At 44.1% G+C, this 24,050-nt stretch overlaps 1 protein-coding gene and 1 pseudogene across 9 annotated transcripts in view; one reads left to right on the top strand and one right to left on the bottom strand.

Annotated features, from left to right (window-relative positions):
• Positions 1-1,905: 1,905 nt before the first annotated feature.
• Positions 1,906-24,050, top strand: part of Lrrfip2 (LRR binding FLII interacting protein 2) — a 122,303-nt gene continuing 100,158 nt past the window's right edge. For all 9 annotated transcript variants that reach the window (XM_045136667.1, XM_045136663.1, XM_045136665.1 and 6 more), the window contains exons 1-2: positions 1,906-2,132; positions 3,616-3,684. The gene's annotated coding sequence lies outside the window, so the exon portion shown is untranslated. The remainder of the gene's footprint in view (positions 2,133-3,615; positions 3,685-24,050) is intronic.
• Positions 19,170-19,267, bottom strand: LOC123455666 (annotated as a pseudogene).

Genomic DNA, 24,050 nt, shown 5'->3' with positions numbered 1-24,050 from the left:
GTGAAAAGGTAAAGAATTTGTTTCTCAAGGTTGCTGAATCATATTGTACCAGCTCCATGAAATCTATGGTAACAGTGTTTGAAATTGTAGTGGGTGTGGGCAGAAGGGAAATAGTCCTTAGAAGGATAGAGAGAGAAGATCATAAGATGGAATCTGCAGGCTTATTCAGATTTCTGAAATCTGCAGAGACTGTGTATGAAGTTGTGATTTAGTGCATTTCGTGACTTTTTCATCAGGAAGCTGATCAACTATCACTTCCTCCCAAAGGTCTTCTTCTGCCACCTTATCCAGCCAGAAGCCTCAAGCAGAAAAATCTCATCACTGTTTGCTCAGGAGACTTAACTACAGTCCGTCATTACATTGTTTATCTACCCAAGTCTACCTAAACCATTAAAAGATAAGTTTCCTAATAGCAGGATGTGGTCTTCCAGCATCTTGAATGTGCTTGGGCTTCGATAGAGACGTTCAGAATCAATGACAAGTCCACATCTATCAGACTGAAAAAACAATTAGGGCTGAGGACTCAGTGGTAGAGCACTTACCCATCTTGTGGAAGGCCCTGGGTTCAGTCCCTACTACCTAAAAATTAACAAAAAAAGCAAAAGAAAAAAAATATATTTGCGTGTGTGTCCATACATGTTTCTGCGTGTGGGGGCCCACATGTGCATGTGGAGACCAGAGGTCTATCAGAGTGGTTCTCCCAATCGTTGAGACAGGGTCTCTCACTGAACCTGGAGTTACAGACTGGTCTAAACCAGGTAGTAAGTCACTGTGCTCCCCTGATTTCATCTCCTCTCCAGCTGCCTTACTTTTTATTTACATTTTATTTACTTATTTTATTTTAGTTATGGATGGCAGGGGCTGTAGCCCAGGTTGACCTGGACTTCACTCTGTAGTCCCAAGAGCCCCAGGCTGGCTTTGAACTCACAGTAATGATCCTTCTACCTCAGCTTCCTAAGCGCATGTGCCACCATGACCAGTCTCCCCTGCTGTTTTCATAAACAAAATTTGTATTTTGAGATGGAGGTGCCACTACATTGCTAGGGCTGAATTCTAACTCCTGGGCTCAAGCAATCCTTCTGCCTCCAAAAGTTCCCAGTAGCTGGGATTAGAGGTGCAGGACACCAGGCTGTGCTGTCATTTCTTCATTTTATTTTATTTTGTCCACAGTGAGGGGCTGGGGGCGTGGCTCACATTTCTTTATTTTTTTTTTGGTTTTTCGAGGTAGGGTCTCGCTCTAGCCCAGGCTGAACTGGAATTCACTATGTAGTCTCAGGCTGTCCTCGAACTCACGGCGATTCCCCCCCACCACCTCTGCCTCCCGATTTATTTATTTGAGAGAGGGAGGGGGGAAATGGAGTGCTCTGCAAACGAACTCCACTGGGTGCCTCTGGCTGGTCCTGGGGAATCGAACCTGGGTCCTTAGGCTTCGCAGGCAAGCGCCTTAACCGCTAAGGCATCACTCCGGCCCTCATTATTATTATTATTGCTACTATTATTTTTTAAACAGGCTAAACTCCTTTCACCCCACCCCGCCGAGCAAGCATCCTTCTCGGGGAGTCATTCTCGTCCAGCGGTTGTCGTCGAGCCACGCCCACCCCGCACACCCCACCGCGGGTCCGAGCGCCTCTGGGCCGCCCTGACCAAAGCCCACCCCGGCCCGTCGGGTTAGAGAGAGACGCCCAGGCTCGGTGCGGCCGCGAAGGGTTCCGCGAACAATTCTCAGGACCAAGATGGTCCCGGGGGCAGCGGGCGCGTCACTTGTTCCGCCCCATTCCCCGGGGGGCACCTGCCAAGGAGCCCAGCGTCTCCGCATCCAGCGCGCGCGCCGCGGCCCAGCCGCCCCGCCGCAAGTACTTCCGGGTGAGCGGGTCGCCGGCCCGTGGCCCCGCCCCCCGCCGCCGCCGCCGCCGCCGCCGCCGCTCGGGCTGTGCGGCTCATCCCTCCCTCCGTCAGTGTCAGCTTCCTCACGAACGACACCCCGGCTGTGACTTGCCTGTCTGTCCGCGGGCGTGAGGAGCCGCCACGTCCCCTCACCCTTAACGCCTCGCTTTCCCACCTTCCCCACCCCGCGTCGGCGGCCGACCCTTCCTCCCCCGCGGCGTCGCGGCCGCGGCCCGCCTCACACCCAGGTAAGGACCTGGGGCGGGCGGCGGGGCTCTCGTGTCCCTTCCCGGCCACCGTCGCCAAGGCCAGACCCCCGGCTTGCTCCGGCCCCCGCGGGCTCCCGGCCGGGGTCTCCTGGCCTCTCCGCCTTCTCCCCGCGTCTTCTGCGGCGCCCGCCGGTCCTCGTGCTGGGTGGAGGGGAAGGGGTACGCCCATCGCCGAGGAGGCAATACATTGGACAGCTCGTCCCTCGCTGGGTCTCGGGGACTCCTGGCGCCACACTCCGTCCCGTTTCTGTCCCGGGTTGGAGCACCCCGGGGTGGGGGAGTTGGGGGACGGTGTCTGGGTAGTGCTTGGACGTAGCTTTTTTTTTTAATTACTTGAGAATTCTGTTTTTCTGTCCCCTTGCTTCCTTCTTGACCCGAACTCTGAAGAGCGCGGGCTTAAGAGGCGCTTGTTAAGAGGGGCAGGGTTAATGCTTGACTAATACGGGGCGTTAATTCACGCCCAGATTGTGCACTCCTATAGCTCCAGCCAGGCCTGGATTGCCTTGGCTGGGGATATCCAGCAGGAAGCTGAAAGACCCAAAGGAAGCCCAGGAAGTGTGTGTGTGTGTGTGTGTGTGTGTGTGTGTGTGTGTTGCAAGTGTTTGCTCTATTTTTTTTTTTAATCCATCTTGGGAGATACAAATATCACACTGTTGAGACATGGGTAGGGGAATACTGTATCCTAAACTGTAATAATTTGTAGCTAGTTTTCTTTGGCTTTCCAGTTAGTGACTCAGCATTTATGCCATTAAACAGTTTTTGTACAGTAGGATGTTGGGCTAAAACCGCTACATAAAGGATCACAGAGTGACTCCTAATTTTTTAATGTCATCACAGTGGCAAGAGTTGCCTGTCATTGGAATGAGGAGATGGAGCTCAGGGTATGGATAGGAAAGTTCATAAGCAGTCACTGTCTAACATTTTTATTTATGCAGAGGAACACTTTATTTGGGGACTGAGTGTGTGTGAAAAGACGCAATTACTAGAGAATGCATAGTGTTGGAGGTAGAGTTAGTTGGCAGGTATTACAAGTGGGCTGTGGTTTGAAAGTCTTGTAGCATTAACCCTGCTGAACAAACATCATGCTCTGTTTAACAAACATAGAGATGATGACCTAGTATTATAATACACTCACCCAGAATAAGAATTTCGGAAAGGGTGATTCATTTAGGAAGTTAGGTCACTCACTGTATGAATCACTGATATGGATCTTTCAAAATTGCAGTGATGGAAAGCTCAGTTTGTTTCTGCTTGTTTAATTAATTAGATGCTTCTGCTCATTTTATAGGAAGTGTTGTATCATGTTTTATTACATTAGTTGCTGGAGGGTTATGGCCATGAAGATGGACAGGAAATAAAAATTAAAAATTCACAGAATACTTTGATTTTAGAATAGTTTGTTGGCTACTAAGTAGATTGTTGTGATTGACTCCCACCCTCCTTTTTTTTTTTCTTTTTCTAGATGTGGGAAGATAAACGAAGGGGGTTGGAAGCTAAATAAATGTCAGTGGAAAGGAGACCCAACACTAAGGTATGAAAAGTACTCTGGTAGAATGTCTGTACCATACAAGGTAGACTTTTAAATGGTAAGCCTTAGCATTTTGCTGTTCTGTTCTTAAAAATATAGGATGAGACTATACTAGCTTATGATCTCTTACGGAGGAAAATGAGTATTGGAGTTATGGTTTATTTTTGGAATTGACAAATTTCAAACTAGAAATAACTTTTTATTGCTGCAATGTAATTTGATCATTTTTGTCTTTCAAAATGTGTCACACATTAACTCTGAGTCACAGGTTCTGGACACTCATAATCATGTTTTTTTCCCCTCTTTTTAGATTCTAGCATATTCTACTTTGATTGACAGTTAAGAAGAAGTTCAGTTGATTAGTTGTAAAGTAATCACAAGTTTATACTGTTGATCTTGCTTTTTAAAGTCTTTGACTCAGTTTTGCCATCCTTTTGACTTTGTATATTTTTTCTTTTTTTTTTTTCTTCTTTTGTTTAGTTTTGTTTTTGAGGTAGAGTCTCACTCTGGATCAGGCCGACCTGGAATTCACTATATAGTCTCAGGGTGGCCTCGAATTCACAGCACTCCTCCTACCTCTGCCTCCCAGGTGCTGGGATTAAAGGCATGTGCCCCCATGCCCAGCTGGATATCCATTCATATATCCAGACTGTTCCCTAATGTTGCTGTTTGTTTTTTTTTTTAAAGATTTTATTTTCATTTTTACTTACTTGTTAGAGACAGAAAGAGAGAGGGGGAGAGAGAGAATGAATGAATATGGGCACACCAGGGCTCCAGGCACTGAGAATGAACTCTAGATGCATGTGCTGCCATGTGCATCTATCTTACATGGGACCTGGAGAACTGAACCTGGGTCCTTAGGTTTCACAGGCATGTGCCTTAACCGTTAAGCCATCTCTCCAGCCCCTTAATGTTGTTTTTGATCTTAGTTCAGCTGACACCGTAGTGACTTAAGAGTTTCTGGTCCTTGTAAACAGAGATTACTTTTTGGAAAATCCCTTGTGGAAACCACCATATCTGACAGTATGTAAATATACATGCAGGAGAAATCATCTTAGGTCAGGGTTTAGGCATCTCCACCATGAAGGGAAAAACAGGCCAAAAATATATCTGGCAAGGTATCTCTCTTGTAAGACAAAAGTACATTTTTTGAAAAAAAATTTAGCAAGGAGGGAGCGGTTTCTTAGAGAGATGTATATGAATTGCTCACTTTGCTCCAAGGGTGAGAAGGAATAGAGTTTATGATATAGAGAGGGAAAAAATTTTCCTTGTATGATGGGAATGTCGGTAAGGATTATTTAAAAGGAGGGCTGGGGAAATGGCTCAGCGGTTAAAGATGCTTGTTTGCAAAGTCTGCTGGCCTGTGTTTAATTCCCCGGAATCCACATAAAGCCAGACACACAAAATGGTGTATGTATCTGGAGTTCGTTTGCAACAACAGCAGGCCCTGCCTGGTATGCGTGTTCTGTCTATCTCACTTTCTCTCAAATAAATAAAAATATTTAAAAAAAGGACATAAAATACTTTTGTTCTTCTCCTAGGAGCACTATCCATTGTACCTACAAAACAGAGTCCATTTCATAGCCTTTCCTCGATTAGGTGGTGACTTGCTCTCTAGAGACTGTGAATGGAGAAATGATCCCACAACTGGAGGGTTTGGAAATAAAGAATAGACTTTAGAGCCGGGCATGGTGGTGCATGCCTTTAATCCCAGTACTGGGAAGCAGAGGTAGGAGGATCGCCCATGAGTTCAAAGCCACTGAGACTATTTAGTGAATTCCAGGTCAGCCTGGGCCAGAGTGTGACCCTACCTTGAAAAAAAAAAAAAAGAGGGCTGGAGAGATGGCTTAGGGGTTAGGCGCTTGCCTGTGAAGCCTAAGGACCCCGGTTCGAGGCTCGATTCCCCAGGACCCACATTAGCCAGATGCACAAGGGGGCGCATGCATCTGGAGTTCGTTTGCAATGGCTAGAGGCCCTGGCGCGCAAATTCTCCCTCCCTCCCTCCCTCCCTCTCTCTCTCTCTCTGCCTCTTTTACTCTTGAGCTCTCTCATATAAAAAAATAAACAAAAAAAAATTTTTTAAAAAAGAATAAACCCTGACCATCATTCAAAGCTCAACTTTTAAATCTTTAGAAGGGGAGCACAGGAGGTAGCTCTATAGTTAAAGGCAGTTGTTTGCAAAGCCTGCTGGCCCTAGTTCAGTTCTCTAGTACCCATGTAAAGCCAGACAGAAAAATCAGCATATGGGTCTGGAGTTTGCAGCAGCAAGAAGCTGGCACATCACACAAACACATGCACACAAGTTAATAAAAGAAAAAAAAAAAAAACAAATTTTTGGAAGGAAAGCAATTGAGCAGAATTTACCTTATGAGTAAAATAATTCAGTTCTTTTCCATTTTCTTCCTCTCAGCTAAAAGAAGGACATCTTTGGAAGTGATTGGTATGCTTTGTACTCTAACTTAAATTGGTCAACAATAAATTAGGCTAAGCCTAAAAGCAATTAGACAATAAGCTCCTCCCTCCCCCCAAGGTAGGGTCTCACTGTAGCCCAGGCTGGCCTGGAATTCACTCTATTCTCAGGGTGGCCTTGAACTCACCTCACAGTAGTCCTACTATCTCTGCCTGTTGAGTGCTAGGATTAAAGGTGTGTGGGCTTTCTTTCTTTTTTGGGGGGGTGGTTTCAAGGTAGGGTCTCATTCTAGCTTAGGCTAACCTGGAATTCACTATGTAGTCTCAGGGTGGCCTTGTACTCATGGTGATCCTCCTACCTCTGCCTCCCGAGTGCTGGGATTCAAGGTGTGCGCCACCACGCCCAGCCGACAGTAGGCTTTTAAAGACAACTTCCAGTTCAGCTTGGGCTACAGTGAGACCCTTCCTCGACACCTTCCAAATAAAATAAAATAAAAAGTGGGCTTATCATATGTTACTTTTTTTCTTACAAAAACAAAATTATTTATTGTGTATGTATATGGGTGTACGAGGGCTTCTTGCTGCTGCAAGTGAACACCAGATCCTTGCAACACTTCTGGTTCTGTCTTACTTGAGTGGCTTGGGAATTGAACCCAGGCCTGTAGACTTAAAGAACAAGTGCCTTACCTACTGAGTCATCTTCCCACCCCCCAGCCTTTTTTTTTTTTTTTTTCACTGTGTGTGTGTTTATAAAGTATGTGTACACACCTGTGCCATGGTGCTTGTGTGGAGGTTAGAGGATGACCTTAGGGTGTCGGTCCTCACCTTCCACCTTGTTTGACCCAGGATCTCTCTTGTGTTGCTGCTTTGGGTGTCATACTAGCTGACCTGAGAGCTTCAGGGTTATCCTTACTCTGTGTCCCATTGCCATAGGCATGTTTGGGATTACAAACACATGCACTACTTACATGGCGCGGGATGGCGGCCGTGCGGACGCACAACCCCGCCAAGCTCCACCAGTTACATAGTTGTATTGCTGGAAGGAGGCTCGGGTTCTTTGTCCTTTTGAAATGAAAGCAATCAGAGAAGTAAGTGCCAAGAGCCTCAAGTATGATGAAGTTGAAACCTGTGAGTGGCAGTTTCTCTGGCTGGTACCCAGGGTCTATTTTGAGGCCTTGTCAAAACTTGCCTGACAGATCCTACCACATAACTGTAATCTGGCCCGGCCTGCTGCAATTCCGGAAGGTCCGCGGTTTAGGAAAAGTGGCAGCTACAGAACAGGGAGCCATCAAGACCATTCACCATCAGAAGTTTTGTAGTAAAAAAATTTGCTTAGCATGTCTGTCATATGACCTAACATCCAGGTGTTTATTTTAGCATTTTTTTTTTGTTTTGATTTTTCAAGGTAGGGTTTTGCTGTAGTCTAGCCAGACCTGGATTCACTGTGTAGTCTCAGGGTGGCCTTGAACTCATGGAAGTCATCCTACCCCTGCCTCCCAAGTGGTAGGAGTAAAGGTTTGCACTACCATGCCCAGCTTTTGTTTTAGCATTTTGTTTTTGTTTTTGGTTTTTCGAGGTAGGGTCTCACTGTATCACAGGCTGACCTGGAATCCACTATGTAGTCTCAGGGTGGCCTTGAATTCACATCGATCCTCCTACCTCTGCCTCCCAAGTGCTGGGATTAAAGGCGTGTGCCACTATGCCTGGCTATTTTAGTATTTTAAAAAAGATTAATTTTTCTGGAAAGAGGATGATGAACTAGGACTAAGGGGTAAAGCTTTTCAGAAAACCATGTACAAGGAGCGGGATAGGATTGTCCCAGCATTGGTATTTTATATTCTGGTTTCATGAGAGTGCTTGCCAAGAATCAGTCAGGTATGTGACAGCAGGGCAGAAATATTAACATTATTGATGAAGGGAGGCGAAACCCTATTTGAAATGGTCCAATTCTGAGTTCACACTTGCCACTGGGATCTTGGCACGGTGGGCTGTTTTACGGATTATTTCTCATTCAGACAGATAGATGAGTTTCCCATTGTGTTTTCCTGTGAAAGTATAGTGTCAAGAAGCTGTGTCTATAAACTCTTGCTTGTTACCAGCGCTGTCTCCCAGTGTAGTTGTGTCCTGGTGTCATGTAGTGTCTTATGACAGCCTTGATGTTTCCTGTACTTAGTGACTGTCACCCTTGAGTTTAAAGTTCTTTGGCCGATCTCACTTCTTAGACTAGAAAGCTGTTAAAGACCTTAGTGTTCCACCCTTTGACCAAGGTTCATGTCACCATATTTAACTGCAGATTTCAGTTACAGGCTTTTGAGGAATTCAGCCTGTAGGTTGAACTTATAGATGAGCCCTTGGAGGCTTCCCTGTCATTTGCTTTAGATTAAGGTGTTACTCCAGGAAATTTAGTTGTTTCTTGCTCTCAGAAATCAGGATTGTTAGCATTTATGGTGAATGGTGTCTTTAGGATTCAGTGTGAGGACATATAATCTGCTATTATTTTTTTCTAGTTTACTTCTACTCTTTGGTTTATTCCTATTATTTCCTACTCTTAACCTTTCCTTATAAAAAAAACAAAAGTGAAAGTCAAGAGAAGAAAATGGTTGAGAGGTAGAGAAAGAGCTTAAAGTTCATATCAGGGATTTTTTTCTTTTCTGAGAGATGGACTTTTTTTTTTTTTGAGTTAGCGTCTCACTCTGGCCCAGGCTGACCTGGAATTCACCATGTAGCCTTAGGCTCAGGGTAGACTCGAACTCACAGCGATCCTCCTACCTCTGCCTCCCAAGTGCTGGGATTAAAGGCATGTGCCACCATGCCTGGCTGACTCCTTTTTTAATTTTATTTTATTATTTTTTTTAATATATATTTTTAATTATTTATTTATTTATTTGAGAGCAACAGACACAGAGAGAAAGACAGATAGAGGGAGAGAGAGAGAATGGGCGCGCCAGGGCTTCCAGCCTCTGCAAACGAACTCCAGACGTGTGCGTCCTCTTGTGCATCTGGCTAACGTGGGACCTGGGGAACTGAGCCTCGAACCAGGGTCCTTAGGCTTCACAGGCAAGCGCTTAACCGCTAAGCCATCTCTCCAGCCCCTGACTCCTTTTTTTAAAAAAATTATTTTATTTATTTATTTGAGAGATAGAATGGGCACACCAGGGCCTCCAGACACTGCAAATGAATTCCAAATGCATGTGCCACCTTGTGCATCTGTCTTATGTGGGACCTGGGAAACTGAACTGGGGTCCTTTGGCTTTGCAAGCAAAGGCCTTAGCTGCAAAGCCATCTTCTCCAGCACGAGAGATGGACCTTTAAAATTCCATTAAAGAGTCACAGGGATAAAGAGATGGCTTAGTGGGTAAGGAGCTTGCCTGCAAAGCCTAAAAACCCATGTTCAAGGTTCCAGATCCCATGTAAGTCAGACACACAAAGGTGACAAAAGTATACAAGATTGTACATGCATACAAGGTGGTACATGTGTCTGGAGTTTGAGTACAGTAGCTGGAGGCCCTGGCATGCCAATTCTCTCTCTCTCCTAAACTCACATTAAAAAAAAAAAAGGCCAGTCTGTTGGGCTTGTCTCTAAAAAAAAAGAGGGTCGGAGAGATGGCTTAGCAGTTAAGGCTCTTGCCTACAAAGACAAAGTACCCAGGTTCAATTCTCTAATACCCACATAAGCCAGATGCCCAAGGTGGCACATGCATCTGGAGTTCATTTGCAGTGGCTAGAGGACCTGGTGTGCCCATTCTTCCCCTCCCTCAAATAAATAAAAATAAAATATTCTATATTTAAAAAAAATGAGTCATAGTTCAGCGGCTGGAGAGATGGCTTAGCTGTTAAGGTGCTTGCCTACAAAGTCAAAGGACCCATTTTTGATTTCCCCAGGACCCACATAAAGCCAAATGCAGAAAGTGTTGCATCTGGAGTTCATTTGCAGTGGTTAGAGGTCCTGGCATTCCCTCTCTATCTGCCCCCTGTTGTTTTTTTTTTTTTTTTTTGTCGAGGTAGGGTCTCACTCTAGTCCAAGCTGACCTGGAATTCACTTTGTAGTCTCAGGCTGTCCTAGAACTCACAGCCATCTTCCTACCTCTGCCTCCCTAGTGAGTGCTGTGATTCAAGGCGTGTGCAACCACTCCTGGCTCCTTTCAATACATTTGATAAAATGTTTTGCTTTTTTATTTTTCTCTGAAAATAATAAGACTGTGGGCTGGGGGAATGGTTTAGCCCTTAAGGCGTTTGCCTGCAAAGCCAAAGGATCCAGGTTTGAGTCCCCAGGACCCACGTTAGCCAGATGCACAAGAGGGCACACGTGTCCAGAGTTCATTTGCAGCAACTGGAGGCCATGGCGTGCCCATTCTCTCTCTCTCTCTTTCCCTCCCTCTTCCTCTGTCAAATAAATAAAAATAAAGAAAGAAATATACAAATATTAAAAGAAAATAAGACTTTATAGGGAAGTAGTAAGTGGATGCATGCTGTCAGGGTTTTTTTTTTTTTTTTTTCCTCTTGAGGTAGGGTCTCCCTCTGGTCCAAGCTGATCTGGAATTCATTATGTACTTGCAGGCAGGCCTCAAACTCATGGCGGTCCTCCTACCTCTGCCTCCTGAGTGCTGGGATTAAAGGCGTGTGCCACCACACTTGGCCCCTCTCTCTCTCTCTCTCAAATAAATAAATAAAAGTAATCACAGTTTAGGGCTGGAGAGATGGCTTAGTGGTTAAGCGCTTGCCTGTGAAGCCTAAGGACCCCAGTTCGAGGCTCGATTCCCCAGGACCCACGTTAGCCAGATGCACAAGGGGGTGCAGGCATCTGGAGTTCATTTGCTGTGGCTGGAGGCCCTAGCACACCCATTTTCTCTGTCTCTTTCTCTGTCGCTCTCAAATAAATAAATAAAAATAAAACTTAAAAATTAATAAAAAAGAATCAATTTATTTTTTCCCTTATTTTCCCTCTGGCCCTTATATAAATCTTAGTGTTTCTTCATATGAACACCACATTTTTAGCTAGTTTTGATTTAACAGGTATCTTCAGTTCTTTAATTTTAGCATTTAATTTAAACTACTTGTTTTGAGTACTTTGTTACTCTTTCTACAGCCTTACTTTTTTTCAAATTTTTATTAACAGCTTCCATGATTATAAAAAATATCCCATGGTAATACCCTCCCTCCCCCCACTTTCCCCTTTGAAACTCCATTCTTCATCATATCCCCATCTCAATCAGTCTCTCTTTTATTTTGATGTCATGATCTTTTCCTCCTCTTATGATGGTCTTGTGTAGGTAGTGTCAGGCACTGTGAGGTCATGGATATCCAGGCCATTTTATGTCTGGAGGGAGCACGTTTTAAGGAGTCCTACCCTTCCTTTGGCTCTTACATTCTTTCTGCCACCTCTTCTGCAAATAGACCCTGAACCTTGGAAAGTGTGATAGAGATATTGCAGTACTGAGCACTCTGGTCACTTCTTTCCAGCACCATGATACCTTCTGAGTCGTCCCAAGGTCACTGCCATCTGAAAAGAGAAGATTCCCTACCAAAAGTGATAGTAGCCTTAATATAAGGGTATGAACATTAAGAGAAGTGCTTATAGTTTGATGGGCTGGAGAGATGGCTTAGCGGTTAAGCGCTTGCCTGTGAAGCCTAAGGACCCCGGTTCGAGGCTCAGTTCCCCAGGTCCCACGTTAGCCAGATGCACAAGGGGGCGCACGCGTCTGGAGTTCGTTTGCAGAGGCTGGAAGCCCTGGCGCGCCCATTCTCTCTCTTTCCCTCTATGTGTCTTTCTCTCTATGTCTGTCGCTCTAAAAAAAAAAAAAAAAAAAAAAAAAAAAAGAAAAAAGAAAAAAAAAAGAGAAGTGCTTATAGTTTGATAAGCATAGTATATATACATTTAGCCAGGCATTGCCAGATGTTATACCCCTAGGGCTCATGACTACCCCTGTTTTAAGTTTTCAGTATCAGGGATGTATTCTCTCCCATGGAGTGGGCCTCCAGTCTAATTAGAGGGCAGTTGGTTTCCACCATGAGAGATGTGCCACTGTTGCACCCGTTGGCTCATTTGGGCTCGCTGGCCAAATGTAAGGCTTGCAGTGTCCACTGTTGAGTATCTTCACTGGTGTTTTCTCTTTCTTCCATTGAACTGCATGCAGAATGTTTTCTTACAGCTTTCTGTCAGCTGGTCTACATGGAGGAGGTTATCAGCTCAGTTCCAGCAGGATTTCTCAGTGGCCTTGCAGCCCAAGTATGTGAAGTCTTCAGCAATAGGGTCTTACTATCTATTCCTGGTGGGAAACCAAGGGCCTTGGCAATGGCCTATAATGTTTTGTGGGCATCAATCAGGGACCTCCCTGGCCAACAACTCACTGGAAGGTATCCCATCCCTGGCCCTGAAAATTTTCTAGCAACAATCTATGGCTCCTGAGTGTTCCATTGTCCAAAAAAGTAGGATTCCATATGATTTATTTATATCCTTTTAGATTTTGATGAGCTCTTCCTCCATCTTCCTTTACCCGATCTCTTCCACTGACCTCACTTTGGGTCTTTTCACTCCCATCAATCTATTCTTCTACTTACATATATACAATACCATCCTATTAAGTACTCCCCTCCCTTCTTTTCTCTTCCCTTTCTATGTCTTTTCTAGCTTACTGGCCTCTGCTCCTGAGTTTTTTCCTTCTCACACAGAAGCCCAGTCATCTGTAGTTAGGACCCACATATGAGAGAGAACATGCAGTGCTTGAACAGCCCTGCTTTCAAATGGAAATTTTTTTTTTTTTTTTTTTTTTGAGGAAGGGTCTCACTTGAGCCCAGGCTGACCAAGAATTCTCTACGTAGTCTCAGAGTGGCCTCAACGTCATGGTGATCCTCCTACCTCTGCCTCCCATGTGCAGGGATTAAAGGCTTGTGCCACCACAACACAGGCTCAAGTGGAAACAGTTTAATAGCTAGGAATGAAAGAGGGTACTGTCTGCAGATTAGGATGTAAAGATACTTATTTTCTTGTTAGATGCTTTAAGTGATCTATCTAATAACAAACTAAATACAATTAGCAAACAGGCATGTTGTTAGTGTTTTTCAAAAACAAAATTAAGCATTCCAATTAGATGACTCAGTGATTACAGGACAAAAGGTAGCCAAAAACTTGAATTTTAGATGAATGTTTTGCCTTGTTAAGGATAATGCTGTTTCTATCTGGACATGCAAAGAAATGAGGTCATTGTCTCCTTGACTCATCAAGTTCATCCTTTGCAATCCACTCAGATTTTTTTGTTTTGTTTTTGAGGTAGGGTCTCACTTTAGTCCAGGTTGATCTGGAATTCACTTTGTAGTTTCAGGGTGTCATCGAACTCACTGTGATCCTCCCAGGTGCTGGGATTAAAGGTATGCGCCACCACGCCCGGCTTTTTCTTTTTCTTTCTTTAAAAAAATATATATGTTATTTTGTCACCCCCCCCAATACATATATGTGTATATACACACACTGTGGTGGTTTGATTCAGGTGTCCCCCATAAACATAGGTGTTCTGAATGCTAGGTTCCCAGCTGATGGATATTTGAGAATGAATGCCTCCTAGAGGGAGTTGTATTGTTGGGGGTGGGCTTATGGGTATTATAGCCAGTTTCTCTTTGCCAGTGTTTGGCACACTCTCCTGTTGCTATTGTCTGCCTTATGTTGGTCAGGGGATGATGTTCACCCTCTGCTCATGCCATCGTTTTCCCTTGCCATTGTGGAGCTTCCCCTTGAGCCTGTAAGCCAAAATAAACCTCTTTTTCCCACAAGCTGCCCTTGGTTGGGTGATTTCTACCAGCAATGTGAACCTGACTGCAACACACACACACACACACACACACACATATATATTATTTAAAAGGGGAGGGTGGGAGTGGAAGCGCCAGGGCCTCTAGCCACTGCAAACAAGCTCATGTACCACTTTTGCATCTAGCTTTATGTGTATACTAGGAAATTGAACTCAGGACTTGATGCTTTGCAAGCAAGGGCCTTTAACTACTGAATCATCTCTCTATCCCAACAGTGTTTTGTTTTGTTTTTTCGAGGTGGGGTCTTGCTCTAGCCCAGACTGACCTGGAATTTACTCTGTAGTTTCAGGGTGCCCTTGAACTCATGGTGGTCCTTTTACCTCTGCCTTCTGAGTGCTGGGATAAAAGGCGTGCACCACCAGGCCTGGCTGTTTCTTTTTATTAATACTCTTTAGTTGTTTTTTTTTTTTTTGTAATTTATGAGAGAGAGAGAGAAAATGAATTAGCATACTAGGTCCTCCAGCCACTGCAATTGAATTCCAGACGCATGCACCATGTTGTACGTGTGTGTGACCTTGCGACCTGTGTCACCTTGTGCTTCTGGCTTATGTGGGACCTGGAGAGTCGAGCATAGGTGCTTAGGCTTTGCAGGCAAGCACCTTAACCACTAACTCATCTCTCCATCCCTTTTAAAATTATTTTATTTATATGGCTGGGCATGGTGGCGCACGCTTTTAATCCCAGCACTCGGGAGGCAGAGGTAGGAGGATTGCCGTGAGTTCGAGGCCACCCTGAGACTCCATAGTGAATTCCAGGTCAGCCTGGGCTAGAGTGAGACCCCACCTTGAAAAACTTAAAAAAAAAATTATATATATATATATATTATTTATTTGAGAGAGAGAGAGAGAATTGGTGTGCTAGAGCCTTTTGGCCTTTTGAACTCCACACATGAACTCCAGACACATGCACCACCTTGTGCATCTGGTTTATGTGGGTCCTGGGGAATCAAACTAGGTTTTTGGCTTTGCAAGCAAGTGCCTTAACTGTTAAACCATCTCTCCAGCCCTGTCAATACTCATACATATGGAGGGAGAAGTAAACAGGTTCCCATACATCCTCCTTGACTCTCAACAAACAAATATGAACTACGCTGCCATTTTTATTTTATTTTATCTTCATTTTTTGAGGTAGAGTCTCAGTATAGCTCAAATTGTCTTGGAATTCACTGTGTAGTCTCAGGCTGGCCTTGAACTCATGGTGATCCTCCTACCTCTGCCTCTTGTGTGCTGGGATGAAAGGCGTGTGCCAACATGCCCATCACCATTGCGTTTATTTTATTTATTTATTTATTTGAGTGCAACAGACAGAGAAAGAAAGAGGCAGAGAGAGAGAGAGAGAGAAAGAAAGAGAGAAAGAATGGGCACACCAGGGCCTCCAGCCACTGCAAATGAACTCCAGACACCTGCACCCCCTTGTGCATCTGGCTAACGTGGGTCCTGGGGAATTGAGCCTCGAATCGGGGTCCTTAGGCTTCACTGGCAAGCGCTTAACCACTAAGCCATCTCTCTAGCCCAACCATTGTGTTTTTTAAATTTTTATTTATGAGAGAGAGATGGAGAATGGGCATACCAGGGCCTCCAGCCACTGCAAATCAACTCCAGATGCATGCACCACCTTATGTATTTGGTTTACATGGGTTCTGGGTAATTGAATTTGGGTCCTTAGGCTTTACAGGCCAAATGCCTTAACTTCTAAGCCATCTCTCCAGCCCTAAGCTGTGATAAATCTTGAGTTAACTTTTACACATAATACAGGCTCCATCTTCATTTGATTAAGTGTGAATTTCTCAGCTCTGTAATTGAACAGATATCCATTCTCTTTTGGATGGACTTGCACCTCTGTTGGCAAGCATTTGGCAATGTTTGTGAGGACTCATTTCTGTTTTGCTGCTGTATATAGGTCTGTGCCAGTGACAGACACCCATTTCTTTCTTTTCTTTTTTTAATTAATTAATTTATTTATTTGAGAGCGACAGACACAGAGAGAAAGACAGATAGAGGAAGAGAGAGAATGGGCGCGCCAGGGCTTCCAGCCTCTGCAAACGAACTCCAGACGCGTGCGCCCCCTTGTGCATCTGGCTAACGTGGGACCTGGGGAACCGAGCCTCGAACCGGGGTCCTTAGGCTTCACAGGCAAGCGCTTAACCGCTAAGCCATCTCTCCAGCCCCAGACACCCATTTCTAATTATTGTTGTTTTGTAGTAAAGTTTGAATTGGGAATGTGTTTTTCAGCATGGTTCTTCAGGACTATATTGGGTCCTTTGAGTCAGGGTGCCTTGTGGTGCCTTAATAATTTTAATTTTAGTATGAATTTTTCTATTTCTGCAAGAAACCTCACAAAACTCCCAAGTCACTGGGCTTTTGATAGATTGCATTGACTTTGTAGATTGGTTCAGCCACTCTTGCCATTTGAAGCATTGTCTTCCAGTTCATGAACATAGTATGCTTGTGTGCTCATTTATATATCCTTAGTTTATTTCAGCAGTGCTTTATAATTTTCAGTGTGTAAGTATTTTGCCTCAGTGGCTAAGTTATTCCCAAGTATTTTTCTCATTAAATTATTATTTATTTATGAGAGAGAATGTGTGTGTGTGTGTATGGGTGTGCCAAGGCCTCCTGCTACTGCAAATGAACTCCAGACACCTCCACTTTGTGCATCTGGCTTTACATGGGTATTGGGGATTTGAACCTGCGCCTACAGGCTTTGCAAGTGCCCTTACTTAGCCACTGAGCCATCTCCCCAGCACCATTTTACCTTTTTTTTTTTTTTTTTGGTTTTTTGAGGTAGGGTCTCTAGCTCAGGCTGACCTGGAATTCACTATGTAGTCTTAGGGTGGCCTAGTACTCATGACGATTCTCCTGTCTCTGCCTCCCTAACGTTGGGATTAAAGGCGTGTGCCACCACGCCCGGCTGTTTTACTCTTTTTGATAAATAGAATTGTTTTCTGGATTTCCTTTTTGGTTTGTTGTTATATTGAACCAACAATCAATTTTCTCTTTCTCTGTGTTAATTTTGGTCTCATGCTTGGCTGAATTTGTTCATTCAAAAATTTAAAGGGTGGCCCACAAATGTGTACTAATTGAACAACCTTAGCAGCTTACAACAGTATATGTTTTCCTGCCTTGGTTTCTGTGGAGCAGCAGTGTGAGAGTGGCTGAGCTGGGCTTCTGCTTAGGGCTGCAGTGTATTGAGGCCATCCTGAAGGTGCTGACTGGGCTGAGTTCTCACCTGAGACTTAGCTGGGGAAAAGCCCACCTCAAAGCTCATGCATGTTGTTGCCAGAATTAATTTCTTATCATTGTGGTTCTGAGGCTTCTCCCTCAGGGAGATCACTTGTTCCCCAAGCTACAGCCTTCAACTCCTCAAGACTACTCTCAGCTGCTAGGGACACCTGCAGTTGTCCCTAGTTCTCTGTGTTACTGTGACTGTTTCACAGCTAGGCCAGGTTTATGTAATGTAGCATAGTCATGCTGTCCTTTGCCCTCTGTCATACTGTTGGCTAGAAGTAAGTCACAGAGCCCACCCACACCAATGCTATGTTGTGGTTTGAATGAACTGTCCCCTAGAGCCTCATGTGTTTTGGGTTCCCAGCTGGTGGCAATTTGGGAGGTGGAGCCTTGTTGGAGGAGGTATGTGTGGGGGGGGGGGGCAGGCATTGAGGCCTAGCCCAGTTCCAAGCCCAGGACTGAGACTGCTTCCACTTAGAAGATGTGATGATCAGGTGTTTGCTCTGCTCTGCCATGCCTTCTCTCCAGGAGGAAACTTCCCTTCGAGACTGTAAGCTAAAGTAACCCTTTCCTCCCATTACCTGCTTCTGGTTGGTGTTCTGACCCAGCATTGAAAGGATAACTACAGGAGGTGTGAGTGAACATGAGAAAGGGATTTAGGGCACAGAACCAGCTTCGAGTTTGTTTGCAGTACCTGTTTACAAAATATCATGTATTTATATATACATTTGTGCCCATTTATTTTTGGTCTTTAAAAATCTTTTAATATTTCAACATTTATTTATTTGCACATGGGGGGGGGGGTGAATGAATGGGCACACCAGGGCCTGCAGCCACTGCAAATGAACAAACCACTTTGTGCATCTGGCTTTACAGGGGGAATCAAACCTGGGTTGTTATGCTTTGTAGGCAAGAACCTTAACTGCTGAGCCATCGCTTCAGCCCAGTTTTTTTTGTTTGTTTTTTGTTTTTTGGGGGGTAGGGTCTCACTTTAGCTCAGGCTGACCTGGAATTCACTTTGTAGTCTCAGGGTGACCTTGAACTCATAGCAATCCTCCTACCTCTGCCTAAGTACTGAAATATTTGTTGTTTGTGAGGAAGGATTTCACTCTAGCTCAGGCTGACCTAGAACTCACAGCAATCCTATTACCTCAGCCTCTTGAATACTAGGATTACAGGTGTGAACCACCACATCCAGCTCACATTTGTATTTAAAGAAACACATATGCTGTTGAATAGAACTGTCTTCAGATGGAGGGAATTGCCATTGGATTGTTATTTTGTATTTCTTCATCTCCCACATTTCCTCCCTTGTAGCATTCCAGTTTTGAAATTTTAAGTCAGTAGTTGATGTTTTCATTATAACCAAATGTTTGTTTACTACTCAGCTAAGCATTATATTTTGATTATGTCCTTAATTTTGTTTTGTTTTTTGAGGTAGGCCTCACTCTAGTCCAGGCTGACCTGGACTTTACTATGTAGTCTTAGGGTGGCCTTGAGCTCACGGCAATCCTCCTACCTCTGCCTCCTGAGTGCTGGGATTAAAGGTGTGTGCCACCAAGCCCGGCTATTTCATTAATTTTTAATTTTAGAACGTTAAAATATATATTTAAAATTTTGCATAATTTTCTTTTTAAAAAAATATTTTTGGTTTTATGAGGTAGAGTCTCACTCTAGTCCAGGCTGACCTGGAATTAACTCTGTAGTCTCAGGGTGGCCTCGAACTCACAGCGATCCTCCTACCTCTGCCACCCGAGTGCTGGGATTAAAGGCGTGCGCCACCACGCCCAGCCATAATTTTCTTTCTAAAAAATATTTTATTTATTTATTTATTTATTTGAGAGAGAGAGGAAGAGGCAGAGAGAATGGGCACACCAGGGTCTTCAGCCACTGCAAACGAACTCCAGATGCATGTGCCCCTTTGTGCATCAGACTTATGTGGGTTCTGGGGAATTGAACCTGGGGTCCTCAGGCTTCACAGGCAAACGCCTTAACCACTAAGCCATTTCCCCAGCCCAACTTTCTTTCTTTCTTTCTTTCTTTCTTTTTTTAAATGAGTTAAAATGAATTTGCATGTCATGTTTGTGCAAGGGCCATGCTGGTCTTCTCTATTGTTTCAGTTTTAGTATATGCGCTTGCTTCAGCAGCTGGGCTTAATTGTCCTTGTCATACCCCCCCCCCCCCCGCCCCCAAGGTAGGGTCTCACTCTAGCCCAGGCTGATCTGGAATTCACTGCATAGTCCCAGGGTGGCCTCTCTCTCACAGCGATTCTCCTATCTCTGCCTCCTGAGTGCTGGGATTAAAGGCGTGTGTCACCATGCCTGGCTGTTGTTTTTTTTTTTAAAGTTTTACTGGGTTGGAGAGATGGTTCTGCAGTTAAGATGCTTGCCTGTGAATCCTAATGACCCGGTTTGGTTCCACAGTACGTACATAAAGCCAGATGCACGAAGTGGCACATGCATCTGGAGTTCATTTGCAGTGGCTAGAATGGGCTGGTATGCCCATTCTCCCTCCTCCTCTCTCTGTCTCTCTTTTCATGCAAACAAATAAAATATTAAAAATGCTTTTATTTATTTACTTGAGAGAAAGGGGGTGGGACAAATGGGCATACCAGGGCCTTGCCACTGCAAACAAGCTCTAGACACATGTGCCAGTTTGTGTGTCTGTGTCTGGCTTTATGTGGATAGTGGGGAATTGAACTTGGGCCTGGAGGTTTTGCAAGAAAGTGCCTTTAACCACTGAGTCATCTTTCCAGACTAATTTTCTTTTTAAATTATTTATTGCTTCCCAACCAAATGCTGCAACAGATTTTTTTTTTTTTTTTTGGCCAGGTGTAGTGGCACATGCTTTTAGTCCCAGCACTTGAGAGGCTGTGGTAGGAAGATTGCCTTCAGTTCAAGGCCTGCCTGAGGTCTCAGAGTAAGTTCTAGGTCAGCCTGGCCTATGAGACCTTGCCTCATAAAACCCCAAAAAGGGCTGGAGAGATTTCTTAGTGGATAAGGTACTTGCCTGTGAAGCCAAAGACTGGGTTCAATTTCCTAGTACCCATATAAGCTAGGTACACAAGGTGGCGCATATATCTACAGTGAGTTTGCAGTGGCTGGAGGCCCTGACATATCTGTTCTCTCCTTCTCTCTCCCTCCCTCTTTGCAAATAAATAAATGAATGAATTTTTTTTTCCTTTGGTTTTTCGAGGTAGGGTCTCATTCTGGCCCAGGCTGACCTGGAATTAACTATGTAGTCTCAGGTGGCCTCGAACTCACGGCAGTCCTCCTACTTTTGCCTCCCAAGTGCTGGGAATAAAGGCATGTGCCACCATGCCCAGCTGAATGAAATTTTATTAAAAAGATTTTTCCCCATATTTTTCTACACATAGAATCATAAATTTATATGAAAATCCTAAGGGAATTTATTTTGAGCAAAGTAGTTTTACAATTCAGGAGAATATAAAATGAAAATAGTTATGGAAAGAATAAAATTAGAATCAGTATTGTCACTAGGCCAATAAATTGTATATGACAACTATCAGAAGTTCCCTCAAGATACTCTTTCCTGATACTCTCTCCTTCAGGTAGCCACAGTCCCATTTGTCATATGAGTGGCTCTCTTGAGACCATTCTCCCTCACATCCAGCCACCTCTTTCATATGTACACATTCTTAGCCAATATGTAGATCAGTTATGAAAAATTGAAAAGCTTATGCTGCCTTTTGGGTTCTAGGATAAGCTAATGCTTTTGTGGTGCTGAGGACTGAACCAGGGCTTCATGCCTGGCAGACAAATGTTCTGTCACTGAGCTCTGTCCCCGGCCCCTACCTTAACAGTGAAAAGGCTTGGTGGTTGAATTTGTTTCCTCACTCTCATCCTTGTCTGCTGTGAATTGGAACTCAGTGGCGGATAGGTAGTCTGTTCCACAGTCACGAGGAACTCTGCTCTTTGTACTCCCTGAGGTCTTGGCAACCTTCACTGAGTGCTCTGCTTCTAGCTGGCAGATGCCATGGCAGGGATGGGGAGTGGTGGACTTGGGGGAAAGTTTGATGCCAGACCTGGAAATAGTGTCTGTCACTTTCATATCACATTGTCTAGAATTCAGTGAAATGGCTGCACTTAACTCCAAGGAAGGATGAGGCCATAACATTCCTGTGGGTTCAGGCAGAAAAAAGGAATAGCTTGGCTAACAGTAAGCTAATCTGTGCCATGGTCTGTTTTCTGAAGTGGTACATTATTTGGTTTTGCAAAACTTAATAGCATGTATAAATCTAGCTATGAATGGAAAAGTCTGTGTTGCCACTATTTGATGAAGGCTCTTAGAAGAAAATATGAAGATTGCCTTCCTTGAGCCCTTTGTGGGTAAGTTATGAGGTAAACTTTTTAATGAGTTCTGAGAAACACATGGATCACCATAATCAAAGTCTCCTATCTTGGCTACAGCATTTGCAAGGTATTAATAAATATCTAGAAAACAATGTGGTTGAGGAAGTAGACTGGTTTGATGTTTTGTTTTGTTGTTGTTTGTTTTTTGCTTCTGACCTCACCATGCTCTGCTCTAAGGAGTAGTTAAAACCAGATATCCCAGTGCTATGAAGTAAATCCTTAGTAGGTGTAGGCTGTGGAGGACGGGGCTACAGGAGAGTGTGCATTAACAGGGGGTCAAGACAAAGAGAGCGCATGAAAACTGGACCAGGTGCATCTCAGGTTAAAAGGACATCCCAGAGGCGATGGGATTCTAGTAATGACCAAAAAAAAAAAGGCCCTAGCTGGGCATGGTGGCACACACCTTTAATCCTAGCACTCGGGAGGCAGAGGTAGGAAGATCATTGTGAGTTCGAGGCCACCCTCAGACTACAGAGTGAATTCCAGGTCAGCCTGAACTACAGTGAGACCCTACCTCGAAAAACCAAACCAAACAAAAATGGTCCTCCGTTATGTCTATTCTCCATTATGTCTGTTGAATCTCATTGCTTCACTCTACCTTTTACCCCTGGGATATCCAGCATCCTGCTGGGGACCCTGCTCACCTCTTGTGGGTTGGATTTATGTCCTGTATGCTCAGTCTCAGCTTTTCATTTGGTGGAGCACATCTAGGGTCTTCTGGACACAGGTTATAATAGTCAGTTTTTGAAGACCTTGCATGTCTGGAAAGGCCTTTAGCAATCAAGTTTGAGAATAGTGTGGTTTGCTTGCGTCAAGACTGCTTATATAGGTCATCTATTCTTCATGAATTTGACTTTCTGTTTCAGGAATTACATCTGGAAGTCCTAAGGCATTCCAAGAGTTAATCCTCTATGTCCTGATTTTCCTGTTCCTAGAAGCTTGTAAAATTATCTTTGTTCCTACTATTTAAATTTTATTGTGATAATTCACCATGATACTTCTGTGTAAGAACTAAAGACTTGTGTTGAATACTGTGCCTTCTCAGTCTTTAGCTTCCATGGAAGTTAACTTCTGGGAAGTTATTAGTGCTTTCTTTCGTTCTCTCCCTCTCTTTCCCTTCTCCCCTCCCTCTTCCATCTCTACCTCCCTTCTTTCATCTCTCCCTCTCCCCTCTTTACTTTTCCTCCTTCCTTTTCCTTTCCCCACTCTCTCCTGGGCTGCCCAAGTGCTGGGATTATAGGCATATACTACCAGGACCTTGTCTACCTGTTTTAAAAGCTGACTCCTAGACAGATACTTTAACCTGAAATACTCAAAAAAATCTATTTATTTAAGAAAAAGAGGGAGAGAAAGGAAGAGAGAGGATGGGTGTTCCAGGGCCTCGAGCCACTGCAAACGAACTCCAGACTCCTTGTGCATCTTGTTTATGTGGGTCCTGAGGAATCAAACCTGGGTCCTTTGGCTTTGCAGGCAAACGCCTTAACCACTAAGTCATCTCTCTAGCTCCTAAAATATTTTTATCTGTTATTTCTTTGAAAGAGAAAGAGAGAAATGGGCGAACCAGGGGCCCCCCACCATTGCATGTTCTATTCTGTTCATCTGACTTTATGTGGGTACTGGGGAATTGAACCCAGATTGTCAGGCATTATAAGCAACTACCTTTAACCTCTTAGCCATCTCTCCATTCCTAAAAATTATTTTATTTTATTTTATTTTTTATTTAGAGACACAGACATATAAAGAGAGTGAGTATGGGCATACCAGGGCCTCCTGCCATTGCAAACAAATTCAGATGCATGCACCATTATGTGCATCTGGCTTTACATGGGACCTATGGAATTAAACCCAGGCCATCAGGCTTTGCAAGCAAGTACCTTTAATTTATAAGCCATCTCCCCAGCCCACTATGCAGAGATTTTTTAAAAATACGTATTTATTTGAGAGAGAAAAAGAGAATATGCAAACCAGGGCCTTCAGCCACTGCAAACGAACTCCAGTTGCATGTGCCCCCTTGTGCATCTTGCTTATGTAGGACCTGGACAATTGAACTGGGCCCTTAGTCTTCGCAGGTAAACACCTTAACTGCTAAGCCATCACTCCAGCCCGCAGGTTTTAAGTATACCATTTACTGATTTCTTTAGTCTATTTCCTTCTAAATCAATTGAGTTCTACTTGGATGACTAAAAGCTGTAATGTTATATAGCCCCCAAACTTGTGTATATCTTTGAATTTTCAGCACTAGACTTCAGATACCATAAGATATCTTACAATTATTCCTTTAAAACTTTTTTGTATATGTGTGGTGTGCACGTGTGCGTATGCATATTCGTATGTGTACGGGCATATTTGTGTGTGCAGGTGTGCATGCACGTGTGCATGTGTGTGGAGGCCAGGGTAAGTGTCAGGTGTTCCTCTCTGCTGCTCTGCACAGTGTTTGTTGAGTCAGAGTCTTACACTGAACCCCAAACTCACTGATTTGGCAAGGCTAGCTAGCCAGTTTGCCCTGGGGATCTGCTTGTCTGTCTTCTGAGTGTTAAAATTACAGGCACACCATCAT

The sequence above is a fragment of the Jaculus jaculus genome, chromosome 17 (genome assembly GCF_020740685.1).
Source record: "Jaculus jaculus isolate mJacJac1 chromosome 17, mJacJac1.mat.Y.cur, whole genome shotgun sequence".
NCBI lineage: Eukaryota > Metazoa > Chordata > Mammalia > Rodentia > Dipodidae > Jaculus > Jaculus jaculus.
The sequence above is the reverse complement of the archived record's forward strand: the minus strand, read 5'-3'. Positions and strand labels throughout refer to the sequence as shown.